The sequence below is a fragment of the Diceros bicornis genome, chromosome 4 (genome assembly GCF_020826845.1).
Source record: "Diceros bicornis minor isolate mBicDic1 chromosome 4, mDicBic1.mat.cur, whole genome shotgun sequence".
NCBI classification, from domain to species: domain Eukaryota; kingdom Metazoa; phylum Chordata; class Mammalia; order Perissodactyla; family Rhinocerotidae; genus Diceros; species Diceros bicornis.
In genome coordinates this window covers 56,291,699-56,314,593 of record NC_080743.1, presented here as the reverse complement: position 1 = coordinate 56,314,593, position 22,895 = coordinate 56,291,699, and the positions used below count along the sequence as shown (strand labels likewise).

At 42.5% G+C, this 22,895-nt stretch overlaps 1 protein-coding gene across 1 annotated transcript in view; it reads left to right on the top strand.

Moving 5' to 3' along the window:
- Positions 1-22,895, top strand: part of TCHH (trichohyalin) — a 49,208-nt gene that overhangs the window by 12,624 nt on the left and 13,689 nt on the right. The gene's annotated exons all lie outside the window — the stretch shown is intronic.

Sequence of the window (22,895 nt, the reverse complement as noted above, 5' to 3'; positions counted from 1 at the left end):
TCAATAAAGAGTCTTTGGACACCTACTCCATACCAGCACCATCCTAAGCACTGGGGATACAAACATGAATAAAACCAGTTTCCCCTCCCTCCAGGATCTCACAGCGTGGTTGGAAAGAAGTAGGTAAACAAATAATTACAATATAGCATGTGATGGGATGGGATAGTTTTCTCGAATGACTCAAATTAATTATTAATGGAGCTTATTTTAAATACATGTATCTACTCCCTGTGGTCATGTTCCCATTGGTCCAGCAAGGGGTGGGTTTCTAAGAACCAGCTGATTGAAGACTAGAACCAAGCCTAAGCCACTTCAGATTAATGGTTTCTCAACCAAGGAAGGCTCATACATGACTGAATGGACTGGGGCATGGACATGGGAGCACATCTTAGTATCCACAGAAGAACATATGATTTTGCTCTTTGTTTTACCTTCTTACGGAGACCAAATGACCCAGACACTGTGGAAACCATCCTGAGCCTCTTGGATCAAGACAGAAATGGACATGTTGATTTTCATGAATATCTTTTGTTGGTGTTCCAATTGGCCCAAGCCTTTTATCATGAGCTGGATAATAAGTCATGTGGAGATAGAACCTCCCAGCAAGAAGGGGAGCAGGAGGGAACATGAGACCATAAGTTTCCAGGAAATATAGGCAGACAACACAGGGAGAGGCATGAGGGAGAAAGGCAAGACTCCCACCACAGTCAGTCTGAGAGACAAAACGTCTGCCAGGATCAGTCTGAAAGACAGGATCAGGACTCCCACTATGGTCAGTCTGAGAGACAGGATCAGGACTCCCGCTATGGTCAGTCTGAGAGACAGGATCAGGACTCCCGCTATGGTCAGTCTGAGACACAAGATAGGGGCTCCAGCTCTGGTCGAAGACTGAGTCATAAATCTAGGAGTGGCCAGCCTATAAGACAAGGATATATCTTTGCCTTAAATCAGTGTGAAAAATAAGTTCAAGATTCTCATTATGGCCAGTCTGTAAGACTTGGACAACAATCAAGCTGTGGCCAGTCTAGAAGAGTTAGAGAGGACTCTCACTCTACCCAGACAAACCAACAGGAATCAGGCTCTTATTATGGACAGTCTAGGAGGCTGCCTCAGGAATCAGGCTGTGGTCAGAGAGATAGGCAAGAATTGGATTCTCAGTATAGGCAGACAGACAGACAAGGCCAAAGTTCTCACTATGGTCAGACAGACAGATAAGGCATAGGTTTGCAGCATGGTCAAACAGACAGACAAGGCCAGAATTCTCACTATGGTCAGACAGACAGACAAGGCCTAGGTTCTCAGTGTGGTCAGGCAGACAGACAAGACCTGAGCTCTCAACATAATCAGACAGACAGACAAGGCCAGAGTTATTGTGGTCAGACAGACAGACGAGACCTGAACTCTCAATATGGCCAGCCAGACAGACAAGGCCAGAGTTATCGTTATAGTCAAACAGACAGACGAGACCTGAGCTCTCAATATGGCCAGACAGACAGACAAGGCCAGGGTTATTGTTATGGTCAGACAGACAGACAAGGCTTAGGCTCTCAATATGGTCAGTCAGAGACTGGGGAAACTGGACAAAATAGGTGCTTCCAAGGGAGCAAGGGAACAAGCAGAGACACATATGTTGAGCAATCAGGAGGTCAGGAAGACCAAGTCAACAGACTCAAGGACAGGAAGTGAACCTAAATCAAGGACAGAGATTCCAGTCTAGGGAAGGGCAGCAGAACAGCCACCAGGCATGGGTGCCTAAGGAGGATAGCCAACATCACCAACACAAACTTGTAGCACAAATCCAGCAAGAAAGGCCACTCTGTCACAAAGGGAGGGACTGGCAATCATGCAGTAGTGAGCAGGGCCACAGACAGGCCCAGACCAGGCAGAGTCATGGTGAGGGGCAGAGCCACCAGGCAGAGGAAGAGCAGGGCCACCAAAGCTGGGGTAGACACAGTCATGAGGGTCAGGAAAGTCCATGTGAGACGCGGGACAGGCAAACCCATGAAGATGAGCAGAATCGTCAGAGACGAGACAGGCAAACCCATGAAGATGAGCTGAACTGTCAGAGACAAGACAGGCAAACCCATGAAGAGGATCAAAACTGTCAGCAGCAATGGGATAGGCAAACCCACGGGGAGAAAGAGAGGTATCAAGGGTCCAAGGATCAACAATCCTATGGGACCCAGCAATACTGTTCTAACAGAGGAAAATTCTGCATGAATGAGGATGGCCAGAGCCGAGGCTCCCAGGGAAGATGCAGTGACCTCGCCTTCCACCTACCCCAAAGCAGCGGGAGTCCCCAAAGAAGAGAACAGGATAGAAGTCTCCCTACCAAGACAGCTATTGCTCCCAACCCCTTCTATGACTATGTACAAGAGCAGAGAACTCATGGGCACTAGGCTGTTGTGCACTAGAGCTAAAGCAACACAAAGCCAAGGAAGAATCTATGTGTCAAGTTCATCTTTACTTCCATTTAAGAGATTGAAAATGTACGTCTTCCTTCTCTCTTCTATTCTATCTACTCGCAAGGATGCTTTTGAGGACTATTATTCATTTTTAGAGCATTTCAGTTCTTTGAGCAGCAATTCTAGGGTATTCTGGTTGGGGGAAATCTGAGTGGTAAATTGGGTGAAATAATCAGATCCCAATTTTGATTAATTTGGGGATTTAAATCATTTCCTGGTTTTCCCTCTGTGTAGGTGGGACCTATTTGGATCATTGAAGGTAGAAAATTCTCCCAAAATTTCAGAAACAGGAAAGGTATTCTGAAGATATACATTATAGCCCAAGGAGAGGACAGCTGGATGAAACATCAGGTATGCAAGCCTCATAGTCTACACTAAAATGAAGCACAGGGAGAGGCTGCTAGGAGAGCCAGAGACCATAGAGGGCGTTGTTGATGTCAACAACGCCTCCTGTGGCCAGGCTCCTACTCCTCACTGGAGGGACTGTCCAATTAGCTCCTATCACTGGAGTTGACTGGACCAATTCCAGCTTGATGCATTTCTATTTTCTGGTCATATAAAACAGAGATAAAGCGTATGTCATCTATTTGCAGATTCCAAGGGGCCAAAACTGTAAATCTATAGATCCCAGAGCCTGAAAACCCTTCACAAGAAAATCTATAGAAATGTGTTAAAAGATCCAATAAATGATTGGTGAGCAATGATCTCATCTCTTTTCCTTCTTCACTATGGAGCCATGCTATCTTCATTTGTGGGCCGTTTCCCAAAAATAAGACCTCACTTCTCAACTTCTAAGATCTTTTTATTCTTTGAGTTCCTGGGCACTGAAAAAAGTAAGAATCAATATGAAACAAATAACAAAGAGTCAAAAGGAACTTACCTAAATATTATTTTCAGCTCCTTATCCCACAGAGGAGTCACATTGACCCTTCCGCCTCATTCACCTCCACATTCAAATGGTCATTAAGTCTTGCCAGCTCTACATCCTCCATACCTCTTGAATCTCTTGCCACTTCTCCATCTCCACTGCCTTAATCTCCCTTCTCTCCAGTGCTTCCCAGTGACTTTAGGATAAAGTTTCACTGCTTAGCATGGCACACAGGCCCTTCACCATCTGTCCCAGGTGACCCACCCAGCCTCGTCTCACGAAAGTCTCCTCCCAGAAGCATCCAATGCCAAGGACTTGGCCTTTTCTTCATATACCATGGTCTTTCATTAATTCATATCTTTGAATATACTGACCCATAGCCTGGAATACCTCCCCTCACCTCTATGCCTGGCAAAACCCTAGGCATCCTCTGTGTCCCAACTAAAACATCACATCTTCTGAATAGCCTTCCTTGACACCCAAGCACTCCTTTCTCTAAGTCCCCACTTATTTCTGTGATATCATTTGTCACACACTCTATTGTGATTATCTCCCCTACCAAACTGGGACTAAAACCAGATCTTATTCAACCTCGTACTGCTCAGCACTTAGTGCAGCCACTGATGTCTAGTGCGCTCATAGTTATTTGTAGTATAGATGGACAGATGGAGGAAATAAGTCTGGCTTTGGAATAAATTCAAATAAACATTTATCGGGCCTCTACTGTCTGTTACACAGACAAGAGAAACTGAATAAGACCTTTATTCAGTAAGGGCTCAATGAATGAAACAGTAACTTTTTTAGATATTTCAAGCAAAAGGGAATTTAATGCCTAGAGTTATAAGAGCTGAATTATTAGAAATCAGCAAGTGACCCCTGTAACTACTGAGTTCAAGTCATCACTAGAGCTACAATCCAGGATCAGACAGCTGGGATCCAGAAGCTGCTGGTATTCCTGCCAAAATTGCCTGTCAACATCCATGTCTCCATATCATATATACACATCTAATTAGAAAAATGTAATTCACATTCAGAACCTTAGCTGCATGGGAGTCTAGGAAATATAGAAGGAGATAAGAATGGATGCTGAGGGCCATTGGATCATAGTCACCATAGGAAGGATATAAAAACTCATAACAACAGCCCCTTTCCTCAAGGAGATTGCAATCTAATAAGAAATATGTGTACAGCAAACAACCATGAAACAAGGCAAGATGTCATAAGTACAAGAAAATTTCTGCCATGAAACCAAGAAAGGAGTGAGTAACTCGGCCTAGCAGGATGGAGAAAGGCTTTCACACAGGAAAGCACCTAAGCTAGGGCCATGATCCTGGGGGAGAGGGAATGAGAAGGGTTATGGCTTGTCCTGGGCCTTAAGCTCAATGGGGATGCCCATATGGTGGCTGCTCTTTAAATGACATAACTGTTCAGGGGTAAGATGAGTCTTCTTCGCAAATGTTCTCTGTAACTTAGACCCTCCCAAGATAGCTAAACCAGAGGGTGGAAAATAAACTCAAAGGTGAGAGATCTCAAAATCTGGAAGCTGCTCAGTGTTCATGGAGGCTCCCAGTGAGTCAGCCTGGCAGTGATGGATGGGAGGGATTTAGGCATTCCAGGCAGAGGGAACAGCATGAGTACAGCATGGAGAATAAAGTCCAGGAGTGTTTGATAAAGCAAAAAGTACATACATAGAACACTAAAGAGAGAAAATAGAGAGAGTCAAAGCTGAAAGGACGAATTGAGCCAGATCATGGTGGACCTCAAAGTCCACCATGAAGAGTTTGGATTTTTTTTCTGTTAGTAGTAAGAGCCACAAAAGTTTTCTGAGCAGAAAATGAGAGGATAAGAGGAAAGACTGGCAGGAAAGACATTTGGGATGGAGAGAAACAGCTAATGTAAGAATGGAGTTAGTTGAATTTGATCTGTGTAACTTCCCCATCACAGGTATAACTTAAGCCTGTGCAGACCTTGGAACATGGCAGACTGGAGGGCTAATGCTGTCTCTAAGGCCAAAAGCCAAAGGCCTTTTGGGAAAGGGGAGGGGGGCACGCTCAAGAGGGTGTGAAAGGAGGAAAGAGAATTGTCCTAATGTGGTACAGGCTGACCAGAGGTGGGCTCTGCAGCTGGCAAAAAGCAGCTCTCTGGATCTAAGCCACAAAGCAATCTTCCGAATTTCCTCAACTGAAAAGTCCAAACAGAAGACTGCTCCCTTAAGCACTGTCTCTATTCTCAAACTCTGAGAGAATTGCGCAAACCGTGAAGCTAATTCAGTGTTTCCTCCAAATATACCTAAATCAGAAAGACATCCTTCCCTCATAGAAAACTGATCTTTATTTCACTGTAGCCCAACTTTCTTTGCCTCTGGGCTCACTCCTCAGCCACCTTCTCCTCTTTTCTAACTACGGGCTATCTTATCCAGTCCTATGGCTCTAAATACCACTGTTTCTAAGACTGTCAAATCTTCATCTCCAACCCCATCTCTTTCCTAAACCCCAGACTTATATACCAATTACCTACTTGGCATTTCCATCTGGACATCAAACAGCATCTCTATCTTAGCATTCCCAAACAGACCTCTTGCCTTAACCTGTTTCTCCCTCAATTTTCCCCATTCCAGTAAGTTGGTGGCACCATCCACATTGCTCAAGCAAAAATCTGGGAAACATTCTGTATTGTAATCATTCCCTCTCCCCAAATCAAACTCATCAACAAGTCCTTTTGTTTCTACCTCAAAATACAGTGCAGCTTAAATCCACCATTCTGGTCATCTCTATTCCCACCACCCTCGTCACCATCTCTCTCCTAGATTACAGCAATAGCTTTCTGATGCGGCTCCCTACTCCTTTATAGCATGTAAACCACATCTTGTCACTCTCCTGCTAAGGAATGCTTGGTAGTTTCTCATCACACGAAGAATAAAATTCAACATTCTTCCCAGGGCCTTCCTAGGATGGGTCCCTGCTAGACCTCATCTTCCACCACTCTCCTCTGCATTCACTGTTTTCCAACCACTCTGGCCTTCTTCCCATGATTCTAGCTGGACAAGCTGGCTCTCACTTTGAGGCCTTTGAACCAGCTATTTCTTTTGCCTGGAATAGTCTTCTCCCTGATCTTTGTGTGGCTTGTTCTTTATTTCATTCAAGTCTCAGCTAAAGAGTTACCTCCTCAGAGAAGCCTTCTCTCATATTTAATCTAAAAGAGCAGTCCCCCAATCACTCTCTGTCACTTACTCCTCTTTTCGTTGTTGCTGTTCTTAGCATTTTTCGTATCTGATATCTTGTTTTTTGTTACTTGTTTACTGTCTTTTTCCCCCTATTAGAACTTAAATCCCATAAGAACAAGGATTTTGTTTGTCTTGTTTGCCACTATACCCTCTGCATCGAAAACAGTGGCTGCTCACAGTGCATGCCCAATAAGTATTTGTGTCAACTGAACGCTCATAGCAGCCCTCCATGATCTGGCTTCGCTATACATTTCCAACTGGGTTTTTACAATGCCCCGATATGCCACCTAGACTTCAACTTTGGACAACTTCCCAGCCTCCATACCTCTGTTTATACTATTTCCTCCACTGAAATGCTTTCCTAATCTTTACCTGTCAAAATCCCACCCATTCTACTAATTAGCAACGTCTTCTGGACCTACCACCAGTACAGAACTTATCACATTGCACTGAAGTCAATTTTAAATCCACGTGTTTCCCATACCAAGCTGTGAGGTACTAGAAGGCAGAAACTGCATCTTATTCACAGTTGTATCTTCAGCACCAAGCACAGTGACTGGCCAATTATACGGAAAGAGACTGAGATTTAGACTAAAAAGGCCTGTATTTAAGACCTCTAGCTCCACCACTTACTAAATTTATGATCTTAGAAAAACTTCTTTATCTCTTTAAATCTGTTTCCTCATCTGTAAAATGGGGTTAAAAATTCCGATAGTTGCTTAAAAATAAACTGAGATAACATATGCAAAGTAATTAATAATCTGATATCCTCTTGCTTATTTAATTTGTTTTTATTATCTTTTCCCTTTTTGCATTATTTTAATAGAAGCTTAATAAATGCTTATCATATTATTGAAAAGCCCAGCTCAAGTGCCAGCTCCTCCAAGAAGCCTTCCTTGATTCCCCTTCCTCTCAGACAACAGCAACCACTCCTTCATCTTCAAGCAATGTCTTTGGAAACCTTCCACAACCATCATCACAATCTACATTACTGTAGGTATCAGTGAACATTCCTCACTCCCTGACTATATTAGAAGTTCCTTCAGAAAAAGGTTCATACTTTTTCTTCACATCATTGTTATCACCCAGAATACCTCAGAATAAGTATTTGGTGAGTGTTTGTTGAATCAAATTCAACTGAATGGACTCTCTCCATCACATTGCAACTCTTTCCTTCCATGCCTGGCACCACCATTCTGTGGCCATTGTCTTGTTCTGCCATTAGTACGCTTCCAAGCACCCGCCTTCCCCAACAACCCAGGACCCAATCTTTCTCTCTCTCAGACTTCCTGCCCCCTCCCCCCCCCACACACACACACAAGCCCCATTAAAATAGAACTCCTGAGGGGTGGGTAATTTCCTCTCAGCACCACCAGCATTTTCCATGATTTACAGGATCCCAGATTGTGGCCATTCAATTTTCTTACTCCTTACTCCACTTTCCCCCTTCTTCTTCTCCCTTGCAGTCCAAATCTAACAATTTCTATCCCTCAACTCCTTGAAAGGCCAGTTCCAAACTTACCTCCTCGAATCTTCCCTCAGTGCTCTGTTGACTTTCATATACTCAGGTTTACCTGTGTGCGTTCTGCTTTCTGATAGCAGCATACACAAATGTTTTTCTGTTGCTTCAGTTATGTAGTTCATCCTTTCCACCAAAGCTATAAGGTCGTTTAGAAGCTGATGAGTCCCTTATTCCTTTGAGAACCCAGCATAAATGGATTTGCAGCCATTGTTGTTGGCTAACTTACTCAAGCAGTTGGAGGCTAATTTGAATTGAACATTTATTGAGTACCCTTTGTCAAAATACAAACTCGTATTGCATTTTGCATAAGAGCAACTTGCTTTCTTGAGAGAAAAGGGCACTAAGAACAGCTATTAAACAGACAGCAACAGTCTTAAGAGAGAGAGCATTGAACTGGGAGTCAGGAAACTTGAGTTCTAGTCCTGTCACTGCTACTAATGCCATATATGACTTTGGGCAGTTTTTATCCCCATAACTGTGCTTCAGTTTTCTCATCCTTAAAAATCAGGAGTTGACATAATATAATCTATAATGTCTCCTTCAAGTCATAACGCTATGGTTTTATAACCAAATGTCTAAATGAATCAGCCAGGCTGACTAAATACAGTAAATATTCCAGAAACTGAAAAAACACCTTGGAAGCAAACTGGAGAAAGATATCACATGGGGTTCTAGTGCCACCTACTGTTCACTGGATTCCCTGTGTCTTTAGATGTGTAGAAAAAATGACAAACACTGTTGGGAAGGGAACAGGTCACACTATGGTGCTCTCCGCCCAGTGAACCAGTGAGACTTTTATCATATGGACTGGTCACCATTTTCTACTACAGCAGTCATCCCTAACTGTGCAGTGTATATGCATTGTGTAATATGCTAAGGAGGTAAGAGCAGCGGTTTGGGAGTCTAATAGAAGTGAGTTCCAATCTTGGCCCAAACACTTAGCTTCCTGGGTGATTGGAACCTCAGCTTCTTCATTTTAAAATTCTTATAATAATATATTCTTCACAGAGTGACTATGAGGATCCATGGAGTGCCTGGGATGGTGCCTGGCATGTTCTAGACACTAGAGAACTGTGAAGATACAACTCATGCCCTAAAAGAGCTTGCAGTTAGTCGGGGGTAGAGGCAGGTGCTAAGCTATGCATATAAGTAATGATGATTCATTGTACAAGACTCGTTGATCATCTCATGCACACCAAGAGCTGTAACAGAAGGCGGTAAGGCAAGAAGAAAGAAAGCACCCATGGGGGCTCAAAGGAGGGGCAGACCACATGTAGGTGGGGCAAGACAAGTGTCTTCATGGTAGGGGAAGCATCTGTCCCGGGCTGTAATGAATGATTAGGATTTAAATAAGCAGACAGATTTCTTCAATCACTATTATACTCATCCTTATCATCTCACTTTAAATTTCATCTTCATAAACCTATCCCCTACTCCTACCTTAGGCATTAATTTTTCCACTCCACGTGTCTGCTCCTACTATTCTCAGTCCTCTACTGTGAAATTCTAATTAATTCTGCTTATTTTAATGTTGCTAATTTGTAAGTCTGTCTTTCACACTGTCTTCCACATACTTCACTAAAGTCAGGGAAATCATGGATCTAATTCACTTATAAGGCGCCACAGTGCAATGTCTACTAACAGAAGCATCTTACATATGTATAACATTGGGGCTGCCATTCAAAAGTCTCAGATTCATCGTTTCATTCATCCAACAAACACTGATGACTACAATTTGCTGGATGCTGTGCTGGGCACGGGGGTGGGGTTGGGATGGGGGTGAGGTACAGAGGCAGGGTGTCTGGCATTCACAATCTACGAGGCAGAGGACAATCACAATTCCATGTGATGGGTCCAAAAGAACAAACAATTGTTTGCAAATACAAGTGAAAAATAACCATCACTAACTTTCCCTGAGCACTTAGTGTGTGCTGGGCACAGTACTGAGAGCTCACATGCCTTATTCCACAGAATCCTTTCATGAACCCTAGTAAGTTAGGTGCTTTTTATTATCTCCATTTTACAGATGAGGAAGCTGAGGCACAGAGAGATTAAATAACTTACCCAAAGTTATATATCTTGTAAGTGGCAAGAACAAAATTCAAATCCAGGTCTGACTTCTAGAGTCCATGTTTTTAAATCACTGTGTTGCCTCCCACGCCAATGAAAAGAGCCTACCCAATGAATGCTATAATTCATGGAGCAGCATCTGGCATGTAACAACCAAGTCAACCGGTCTTTGCTAGAAGAGCTACACAGAAGACATGATGCGAGGTACTGTGGAAGGCACAACAATGAATCAAACTGTCCCTGTCCTCGAGGAGCTCACAGTCCACTGAGAGATGTAGTACATATAAATCGATACATTTAATTCAAAGAATACCATGATAAGCCTATAATCAAGCACAAGGGCCAGAGGAAGAAAAAATTACAGCTAAGTGGGGAATAATAGTGGGATTCTTGCTGGAAGATGCATTTGGCCTGGGCCCTTAAGGATGAGTAGGCTTTAGAGGAGCAATATGGGGGAGGAGGTAGAATGAAGGTCACAAGGCTCACAGCATTAGGCATGACAGATCAGACTAGGGCTTTTAATTGATTGTAATCATAATATGAGAGGAGCAAACTGTGATTCCTTTAAGAAAAAATAAAACATCCTAAAGTATGGCACCAAAAGCAAAGGCAACAAAAGTAAAAATATATAAATTGGACTACATCAAAATTTAAAACTTCTGTGCATCAAAGGATACAATCAACAAAGTGAAAAGACAACCTATAGAATGGGAGAAAATATTTACAAATCATACAGCTGATAAGGGATTAATATCCAGAATATATAAAAATAACTCACAAAACTCAACAACAATGACAAAAAGTAAACAATCCAATTAAAAAGTGTGCAAAGGACTTGAAGAGACATTTCTCTAAAGAAGGTATACAAATAGCCAACAATCACATGAAAAGATGCTCAACATTACTAATCACAAATCAAAAGCACAATGAGGTACCACCTCACACCCATTAGGATGGCTGCCATAAAAAAAAAAAACTAAAATTAAAAAAAAAACAGAACATGCTAAGTGTTGTCAAGGATGTGGAGAAATTGTAACCCTTGTACACTATTAGTGGTTATGTGAAATCGTGCAGCCATTATAGAAAACAGTATTCTGTTTTCTCAAAGTTGCTCAAAAATTTAAAAATAAAATTACCACATGAGGGCCGGCCGTGGCTTAGTGGTTAAGTGTGCGTGCTCCGCTGCCGGCAGCCCGGGTTCGGATCCCGGGCACACACCCACACACCGCTTCTCCAGCCATGCTGAGGCCACGTCCCACATACAGCAACTAGAAGGATGTGCAACTATGACATACAACTATCTACTGGGGCTTTGGGGAAAAAAATAAATAAATAAAAAATTAAAAAAAAAATTACCACATGATCCATCAATTGCACTTCTAGGTATATATCCAAAAGAATCGAAAACAGGGTCTTGAAGAGATAATTGTACACTCGTGTTATAGCAATATTATTGACAATAGCCAAAAGATGAAAACAACCAGTGTCCATTGATGGATGAATGGATAAACAAAATGTGATATTTACATACAATGGAATATTATTCAGCCTTAGAAAGGAAGGAAATTCTGACACATGCTACAAGGTGGATGAACCTTGAGCAAATTATGCTAAGTGAAATGTCAGTCATAGAAAGATAAATACTGTGTGATTCCACTTACACAAGGTACCTAGAGTAGTCAAATTCATAGATACAGAAAGTAGAATAGTGGCTGCCAGGAGCTCAGGGAGAGAGGAATGGGGAATTACTGTTTAATAAGATTGACAGAGTACTTTTCAAGATGAAAAGAGTACTGGAGATTGATTACACCACAATGTGAATGTACTTTAATGAACTGTACATTTAAAAATGGTTAAGGTATAAATTTTATGTTATGCATATTTTACCACAGTTAAAATTTTTTTAATTAAAAAGAAAGCAACCTTAGGTTAAATTAATAGAAGCAGTGTCAGATAGGAAGGAAATAGAACTCTCTACCCTGCACTGCTCAGTCCAGACGTCATGAGAGGCATTGCAACCTGGAGTTCTTCAGAAGAGTGTGATGAGGACTTCTCTCCTAGAGAAGACTTAAAGGATGTTAGAGGTGTTTGCAAGTATCTGAAGACTGTCACATAGAATAAGGAGCAATTCTACCCTGCTTGAGAGAGCAGGACTAGAGCTAATATTTACAAGTTCAAAGGAAGGTGATTTTACCCAATTTAAGGAGAAATTTCCTTATATTTATAACAGCCCCAAAACCGAGTCCACTCCTTTAGGAGGGAGTGATCTTATCATCACTAGTCCTGCTTAAGAAGAGACTGCTTCACCATCAGTCAGGATCACTGCAGAGGGACTATTGCAATGGATGGGATTTGAGTTAGATGATTTCTAAGTTGAACTAGATGATCCAGCTCTGATTCTCTGCTGTAAAGGAGTCACCTAGTGCAACTTCCCACATAAATCTCAGAAATCCCTCCCAGAAATCTCTGCCTTGGCATCCTTGCCAAATGGTTTCCCAGCCTCTGTTGGAACCTGGTTTGAAAACAGTAAAGCTCTAGGATATTTTCACTCATGTGCCCTACTCCCACCTATGGTGTAGCTGGATGAATTTGCGGTGAGTCAGTTGGGAAACAAAACAAGCCACACTTCACATTTAATCCCTCCATGTGTCTGAGCAGAGAACCCAGGGGCTTGTGAATCACTCCATGATTGCTCTGCTGGGTAGGACCAACGGTCCACGCAGCTGCTTGTATCCTCACTGTGTAAAAAGCAGAGGGAGAGAATGGTGTCCACACACACTAGGATGCCCCCGCACAAGCAGCTCGTTGTGTTTTAGCTTCTGCAAATTTATCCAAGCTCTTCTGCTTGGATAAAATATCTGCACTTCCCACCCTATCAACTTCATCAGAGAGTTAATCCCACATAATTACAAACCAAAATGGCCCTAATTCTTCTCTATTCATTTGTCTTTGAATTTCAAAGAGAGAGTCCCCTATTTTCAGAAAATTCTCTCCAAAGAAAGGTAGGAATTTCCGGAAGACTAGGAGCCACATTCAGGAGATGTAAGAGGAAAGAGCTTAAAGTAAGATTCAGAAACTACCAAAGTCCTCTCCTCTTTAGGATTTATTCCCTTTGAGAGAAAACCAAAAAAGCCAGGAAGCTAAAGTTATTGCCCCACAGAAATTAATAAGGGTTTTCACCATAATTTGATTAAATAAAACCCTATAACGAAACTAGAGTAAGGAAAGGAGTCAGATTCCTTGACCTACTGGGTCTCTACCAGTTCAAAATATCATGGCCTTTGATAAGGAAACTTCATTCATTCATTCATTCATTCATTGACTCATTTATTCATTCATCAACAAATACTGAGTGCCTACTAAGTTCCAAGAACCACCCAGGCACCAGGGATACAGCAATTTTAAGAAATAGACAAGGCCGGCCCCGTGGCTTAGCAGTTAAGTGCGTGTGCTCCGCTGCTGGCGGCCCAGGTTCGGATCCCGGACGCGCACCTACGCACCACTTGTCAGGCCATGCTGAGGCCGAGTCCCACATACAGCAACTAGAAGGATGTGCAGCTATGACATACAACTATCTACTGGGGCTTTGGGGGGAAAAACAAATAAATAAAATTTAAAAAAAAATAGACAAAAAACATGTCTTTGTAGAGTTTACATCCTAATAAAGAGACAATCGGGATCAAATAAGTTAAATGCATATTACATCAGATAAAGACAAGTGCTACAGGAAAAAAAGCAATGAAAGCAGATAAGGAATGTTGAGGGTCATAGTATTAAATAAGTCTCCTGAGAAAGTAAACTGGAGCAAAAGCCTGAAGACGGTCAGGTAAAGAAACAAATGAATATTTGGGGAAGAGTATCCCAGGCAGAGGGAATAGCAGCTGCAAAGGCAGTGGTGCGCCAGGTGTATTCAGGAAATAGTAGAGACAAGCGGGTATAAAATGAGCAAGGGGGAGAGTCACAGGGGATGAGGTCAGAGCGGTCACTCTGCAGACCCACAATCATGCAGGGTCTGGTAGGCTTGAGGATTTTGGATTTTCCTCAGAGTAAGCTGGAGAGCCATCAGATGGTTCTGCCTCAATCCTTTTCCATTTCCTGCACACACCTAGGATTCTTCCTTCATGTGTTTGAGCCTACAGATCTGGACTAGATGATATTGACTCAAATGAACTCCCATGCCTGTGCAGGCTGTCATCTGACTCTTGGTCCTGCTCATAGCTCCAGAAGTCCTGTCACCTGGGAGCAACATCCTCAGGGGTGCTGCACTTGGTTAACCAGCATGAGCCCACAAATGTCACATGGCTGCCCAAAAATCACAACAGCCCACGAAGCTAAAAGGGGGTCAGATAAGAAACAAAACACAGTGTCTGTCTTCAATGAGTTTATAATCCAGTTAGAAAATCAAACACACACACACAGGCACATGCGCACACACACACACATACAGACTTTGGGATGATTACAAAGCAACCTATTAACAAGTGTAAAATTTAATATGCTATATTATACCACATGCATAGCTTTTTTATGTTCTCACTCACAAATCTTATATCAACACTTCAAAGTACTTATAGCTATGAATACCTTACAGGTAAAGAAACTGATGAGCTTTAATGACTTCCCCAAAAGGATCCAGCTAATTAACTTGTAGCAGAGCCAGTGTTTGAACCCAGATCTTCAGAGTCTATGTTCTGGAGTCTTGGCACTACACCACAGCTGGGCCATCTTTGACAAAATAATGCACAAGGGACTACCTAAAGAGGAGTCGTCAGAATCTGGTAAAATTAACCAGATATTCTTTGGAGGAGGAGTTTTGAGCCAAGTCTTAAATACGGAATGGATGTGGGTTGGTATCCTGGAAAAGGGCAGGAATCCTGGACATCAGGAGTGGTTTGAGTCGAGACACAGATGAACATCTATCAAGTTAAATGCAGGGAATAACAAACAGATTAGCTGTCTATAGGAAAGTGTCATTTTAGGAAGTGACTGAGGATTATGTAGAAGAGGGGCATTCAGTCCTTTCTTCTTGACCCCTCATGCCTTTAGCATCCGTAATCCCCTTTCTCTCCAGGTTCTCTTACTCCTCTGGAAACTTCTTTTTTTTTTTTTCTTTGGTGAGGAAGATCAGCCCTGAGCTAACATCCATGCTAATCCTCCTCTTTTTGCTGTGGAAGACTGGCTCTGAGCTAACATCTATTGCCAATCCTCCTCCTTTTTTTTTCCCCCAAAGCCCCAGTAGATAGTTGTATGTCATAGTTGCACATCCTTCTAGTTGCTGTATGTGGGACACGGCCCCAGCATGGCCAGACAAGCGTGCATCGGTGCGCGCCCAGGATCCGAACCCGGGCCACCAGTAGCGGAGCGCGTGCACTTAACCGCTAAGCCACAGGGCCGGCCACTCATCTGGAAACTTCTTAGGCTCCCTCATGAGCTTCTCCTCCCCTCTTTGTCACCTTTAATGAGGCTTTTCCTGCTCTTCTTTCTGTATGCCAAATGCTTCTCTATCTTGACTACCACTTTATCATCTGGAGAGTTCTAAAAACCACTGATGCCTGGATCCCACTCCCATAAATTCTAATTTTATAGGTCTGTGGTGTGACCCAAGCTATCTGGCTTCTTAAAAGTTCCTCCAGCTGGTTCTAATGCACAGCCAAGGGTGAGAACCACTGTACCACATCCTTCCCCTCCTCCCCGCCCCTCCCGTCAATCTCAACTCCTTTTGAGGTTGCAATCACTTCATTCCTGCTGATGGCTTCCAAATCTATATCTCTAGCCCAGATTTCTCTCCTGAGTTCCAGACCTGTATGTCCAACTGCCTCTTGGACCTCTTTATCTAGATGTTTCACAGGCACCTCAAACTCAACATGCTCAAAATGGAACTCTTCCTTTTGCATCCCTCTCCCTGTAAACAATCCCACTGTCTGCCCAGCTGCTCAAGCCAAAAACCCAGACCTCCTCCTGATTCCTTCCTCTTCCTCACCTTCTATATCCAATATGTCAGCAAGCCTTATGGATTTCTACTTCTTAAAATCTTTCCAATTCGGGGGCCAGCCCCGTGGCATAGTGGTTAACTGTGCACGCTCCGCTGCTAGTGGCCCGGGTTCGGATCCCTGGTGCTTACCGATGCACCGCTTGTCAGGCCATGCTGTGGCGGCGTCCCCTATAAAGTGGAGGAAGATGGGCAGGGATGTTAGGTCAGGGCCAGTCCTCCTCAGCAAGCAAAAAAAAAAAAAGAAGATTGGAATGGATGTTAGCTCAGGGCTGATGTTCCTCACACACACACACAAAAAAAATCTTTCCGAGTCAAATGATTTTCTCCAGTCCAACTTTAAATACCTTAGTTCAGGCCTCCATTTCTCACCCTTTTTACTGCAATGGATGTCTAAGTGACTTTGCTGTCTCCTATCTAGCCCTCTTCCAATCTATTCTCAATGCTTCTGCCATAGTGACGTCTCTAAAATGCAAATTTAATTATGTCATCATGTCATCTCCTGCCTAAAATCCTATAATGGCTCTCCATAGTCCATGGGATAAAGTCTAAATTCCTTACCTTTGCCCACAAAGTCCTTCATGATCTCCTCTGCTTAGCTTTCCCAATCTCACCTCTTATTCCTCCCTATCTCACACCCTACACCTAACTTGTCCTGCAGGATTTGGCACAAGCATCACCTTCTCTAAGCTGCCTTCCTTGAGCGTACTGTCTGGGTGAGGTGCCCCTTCAATGTACACCCATGACACCCTCTATCATAGCCTTTATTATCCCAGATTAAAATAATGAGTTGATCTGCATGACTCCCTGACCACACTGTAATCTCCTCAAGGGCTGGGACCATGTCTTATTCCTCTTTGTATCCCCGGTTCTTCACACATCACAAGTGTTTAATTAAGGTTTATTGAATAAATGAATGAATGAATGATGGATGGGAAGGTCAGCAGGCAAAGAGAATTGAACAACCAACCAACAATTGTACATTTAGCAATAGGTGGTCACTGTAAACTTCTTAATCAGAAGAGTGGCATAATGAAAATAGTACTTGAGAAAGAATATTTTGATAATAGATTATATGGTATAGATTGGTCACCAGATAGTGGGACATTGAGCAAATCACTAAACCTCATAAGTGTCAGCTTCTTCATCTAAAAAAATTCACATATTATTACCTGTGGGACCTATTTCATAAAGTTGTTGCAAACATAAAATTAAATCAAATTTGTGAAAATTTTCTGAAGGCATAAATCACTATACAAATGTAAGAGATTATAATTATGTAAATAACAAGAAGTGTGGCCACCAAAGAGTGTTTAGTAAAACCCACAGCAGCAGGGCATAGTGGGAAAGAACGTGGGCTAAAAGTCAGCTCCACCTTTTCACTATCATGTGACCTTGGATAGGTGACTTGTGTCTCTGCCTCATTTTCTTCATCCGCAAAATATGAATACCACACTCATAGGTTTATTATGTTATTTTTGTATCTAGTATAGAGCATGACGAATGGAAGGCATTCAATAAATTATAGTTTCCCTTCCCTCCTGAGCAACCACTCTGCACTTATCCGTGTGAGATATTATCCCCAGCCTCTGACGCAGGGACTAGAGCCCAGAGAAAATGAGGGTAAGTGGAGAGCTGCACTTACAGAGACTTGTCCTAGTGCCTAAGTAGAAGGAGAGGTAGGAAACTCTTTGCAACCAAGTGAGAATCACAAGGAGATAATGGGCTAAACAATGCCTTAGATAAATGAATTACTTCAAAGATTAAAATGGAGGGGAGGAGGCAACAAAATAGCTTTGGAACCTGATTTCCAAACAGGCAAGTCCCTGGGAGCGAATGAGCTATATGGCATGGGGTCTGGGAGTGAGACCAGGGGAGAAGAATCCCTTACCCATCTCCCTCTCTCTCCCTTGTGCTCATGAGTCACCCAGCAGCCTCAGGCAAGTCCTTCCCACCTCTGCCTCCATCTCACCCTCAGGAAAAAGGCCATAGTAATAATATAAGCACAGCAGAAAACTGAAATGGTTTGGACTTCCAACAGCAAAAAGCCACTCAAATACCAGGTCCTGATGAAATGAGGTAAAGAATAGCCTAAGACACCAGTCCTAGATTTCCTGGGCACATTGTAAGAAAAAGCCAATGACAGGGAAAATATCCAGCAAACGTGTCTGAATTTCAGCAAGTGGATGTTTGGCCAGGTTTAATGAAGAGACTTTGCCTGAAACCTGACACGTGGTAGGAAAAAGATTTAATGCAGAAACATAAAATAATCAGACTGAACACCCCACAATAACAGAAGCTGATTGTTAACTGATAGATAAAGGACGGAGAGTAGAAACCGCACAACATTCATGGTGCTTTCAAGGGGGGAATGTTCCACGGGACACCATGAAAGCAGGAGTCATGCGAAAGCCCCTGGACGGTTCCACACACAGGAATCTTCCTGACCTCAGTTCTCTCTTCACGGATCTGTTCCCAGGATTCTGCATTTAGATGCCAAGGGAAGGAAAAGAACATGGAGAAAATTTAAAAATCTCTTCTTGCTTTTTTTTCCTATAAGCTCAACGTACTTCACAGTTTATGATCTCATTTATTCTAATACCCCCACCCCCAGGAGGAAGGGAGGAAGCAGGAGTCATTATCTTAATTTCGTAGATAGATACTCGTAGCCCAGAGAGCTTAAGTGACTCACCTGAGGTCATACAGTATACCAATGTCTGAGCTGGGCCCACAGTAGGGACCCTCCAGCTCCCAACTTACCACAAGACCAGCCAGAATCTATTTAAAAATTAATAGTTCCCAAAGAAGACACATTATTACCCCCTGACACTACTATGTACAAAAAAGATCCAAGTGCACAGTTCTGGGAGGAAATCTAGCGCTGATAGCATGAAGCCATTCTTATTGTGTTGAAAAATTATCAGTACAAATGATTTCAAGACGTTATTCATAATATAGTACAACCTACGATCTGCACTCCTAAGATCTCTGTAGTAACTTATACCCAAACGCATACCCTATAATCAAAACTCACGCATTACATTACAGTTCCCGTAATGAAAAGAGAAAAGGCCAAAATGAAAAGTTCAGTTCAGAAGATGTCTGGTTCATTCCCTGGCCTTGGGTACAAGTTCATGCCTAGAAAGTTTATGCAGTAGGGAAGACAGTTCACCTATGTTTCCATGAGAATTTTGAAGGGAGCATTTTCTCGCCTCCCTTGACTCCACAGGGCGAAAGGAAGCCCCGTGAGAAGCCACAGAAAGAGGGAAAGGGCCTGCATGCTGCCTGTCTGAATGGGACATGCTCGAGACTCTCTCAGCTCCAATTTCCTCAGGAGTATTCTATGGAATGTCATTTTCAGAAGATAGATGGGGGGGGTGGGGGGATGGAGTTAGTGGTCCATGAGTTTCAGATATGGTTTATGCTAGAGTTCCCCCCTTTGGAAACTCACAACACACATCAGGCTTTGAGAAGTCCTGCTGTACATGAATAAAAAATAAATAACTTCTTTCAATTTGTTTAACCTCGAGTTCCCAAATTTAGTTAACATTAGAGCCTAAAGTACTTGAATACCTGGGAAGATCCGATGAAACTAGTGCTTTAACTAGAAATCCTATTTGGAGGATAAATCCTATAAGAGGATATCATAATGCTATCTCCAAGCGAAAGAAAACTATCTTGGGCTTCTCATGTGGCCTGTAATCAGCATGATCAGAACCACACCACCTGCATCCTTCTCTAAATGCCTGGAACTTGGAATCACTCATTCAAGACAGACCTCTCCTTTTGGAGAGTAGAGGAAAGACAGCATGTAGATAAGAAAGAACTGCAGAAGGGTAATAGGAATGCCTGAGCCCTTCTATTTTGATTCATCAATATTGGACACCAAAAACAAAATTCAGACAAAACACAAATTTCAAACAACATATCCTACTATCTTCCAGACCCCTAAGTTATTGCTTCCTTAGCTCTAATTATCCATGGTTCACACATCAACAGATTGGTCCAAAAGAGCAGATCACATCTGGCCAAGCCAGCAAGTCAGAACCCCAGCTCAGCTACTGGGTGACATCTGGCAGAAAACTTAACCTCGCCGTGGCCTTGTTTCCACATCTGGAAAGTGGAGTCGGCAGCCCTTCCATCAGGCTAGGCTGGATGGGGAAAAATTAATAAAAAAAGATCATAAAATTGTTTGCAATACATTCAGTGTCCTGTAAAATCTTGATAATTATAATCAAGCTGTGGCTAGAAGTTTGCAAGGTCCTCACATGACATTCAGCAGTCACTGCGCTGGTGTCTGATAACAGGATGCTCTCAGCCCCAGTGCCTCCACCAGCTGCACGAACTGGTCTTAGCCAAGTCTGGTTTCTTTACACAAAGTTGTCAGGGGAGAAACATTGCTGAGTTCAAGTCATCTTGGTCTAATCATCACTGTGTCTCATCAGAGACAAGATCTTCCCAGCCTCCTAACAAATATCATGAACTTCTGTGTATCTATGGCTGAGGGGACCACGGCCTTCTTGAAACTGACATCTGCTGTGGAGGGCTGCCCCACTGTACAGCATGTGTTCATTCTAACTGCATCAAAGGGGCAAAAACATTAGCTAAGCTATGATGGGGATGGTAAAGGGAAGATCGTTTAACTGGTACTTTCCATATCAAAGTAGTGTCACCTCCACACAGGCAGCAAAGAATCAAAGGAGTAGTATTGAATGACGGTAATGACTATGGGTTTTAGAGTCAGATAGATCTGTATTCAAATTCCACTTCTGCCACTTGCCAGCGTCTTTGACCTTAGGTAAGTCACTTAACATCTCGAAGTCTCAGTTTCCCCATCTACAAAATGAGAGTAATCATGCTTACTACACAGGATTGGTTAAGAATTAAAGAAGAGACAACAGTTACTATTGTATCTGGCTTACAGGGATGATGATGATGGTGATGGTGATGGTGATGACGATGACAGTGATGATGGTGAGGACAACGACAGTGATGATCACAAAAATAAAAACTAGACTCCCCACAACTATGTCATATAGGCCAAAACTCCCTCCAGTAAACTAGAAATGTGGGACAGAGGTATCTCTTGTCCATCTTGCGTTCTCAGTACCTGGGCCAGTGCTTAGTGAGTCTGATTAGCCTGAATTGATTATATGATGCTGAGTGCAGAGGATTAGGCTGAAATATGGCAGATGCTTGGATTAGAAAGATGAGGCCTCCTTCAAGAGCAATTGTCTAAATAAGGGCAAAATCACTTAGCCTCGCCTAGGCTGGTGCCCCAGGCAGTTTTCCTCACTGAGGCAAATTCTGCTTATTCAACTCCTCATTTGAATAATAATAGCAGACGAGGCTCAGTCTGGCTCAGGTGATACTCTTGAAATTGGTTTTAAGATACAGATATGAAACCAGCCTCTTGGCAAAAATAATTTATTTTCCTTAACCTTTGTTTTTAACCGCCAAAAGAAAGCACTGACCAAGCTAGTGTAGGAAGAACTAGGATATTAGTTTTAATATCACTACTCTTGCCCTCCTCAACCTCACTCCCAGCCCTTGGATCCTGACAATGCAATCACCCATTCCATACTCCCAGTAAGACTTAAAAAAATAAAATTGTGCCCTCCCGCCTACATTATGGTTCATTGTGACTTCTCTCACACGTTCCTTTTGTACCCCTTCTCTTTCTACTATCCTCTTATCAAAAAGTGACTTCTTCTGAAAGCTCATAGAGCTACTCTCTGATCATGGCACTTATATATGGTCTTGTATATGACACATAAACACAATTCATTCATCCTTTCAATCAACAAATATTTCCTGAGTGCCTGCTCTATGACAGACGGTGGGAATACAGCAGCAAACAAAACAAATATGGAACCTGCTTTCACAAAACCTACATCCGATTGTACTCAATTCCTTCCTAAATGAATGGATGGATGGTTGAAACCAACATCTCATCTGTAAGGTCAACCGTCAAAAGGACCAAGAATACACAGCCCTTTATCAAAGAGTGATAAACTCTCCACTATAGTCTGACTGGTCAGCTATCTTTTTCTCAAAATATAATTTGCCCATTCCTACTCCCTGGCTTTCTGCACACTGCCTGCAATGCCTCCCTACTCTACTTGGCCTGCCTGAAATCCACTCATCCTATCCAGAACAAGCCCACATTCTCCCTGCAGCCTTCCCAAACTTCTTCAGCCAACAGTGGTGCTTTCCTTCTTTAATGTGTACAGTGCTTGTGGATTATGACCAGACTTCACAATTATGTCATACTCTCTGCATGCCCTGAATGGTGTCTTTTCCAATGCTCTACTCCCTGTCACCTAGTACAGCACCTTCTATGTAACAGAGTTTTAGTGAAAGTTTTTGGTTAGCTGAGTAGCAAGGCACTGTGGACATTCATGGGACAGGTGAATAAAAATATTTTAAAAGTTCCAATTACACATCTGATAGAATAGCTAAAAGGCTAAAAATGAAAGCTTATTGTGCAACCACTTTAGTGAATATATATATATTCACTATATATATATAATTATATATATATAACTATTCTAGGACTTGTATTCAGAGAATTTCAAAGAGTTTTGCACCTTGAAAGGTATAATAAAGGGACACCAAAATCTGATTTTGAAATATGTTGGCACTGAAAGAAGGGATTACACTAATGTCAGAAGAACTAATTTTTTGCCCTATGAGAAGTTATAATCATTCTCCACTTATAACACCTATAGAGGATGAGTTCACTTCAAAGACCCAAA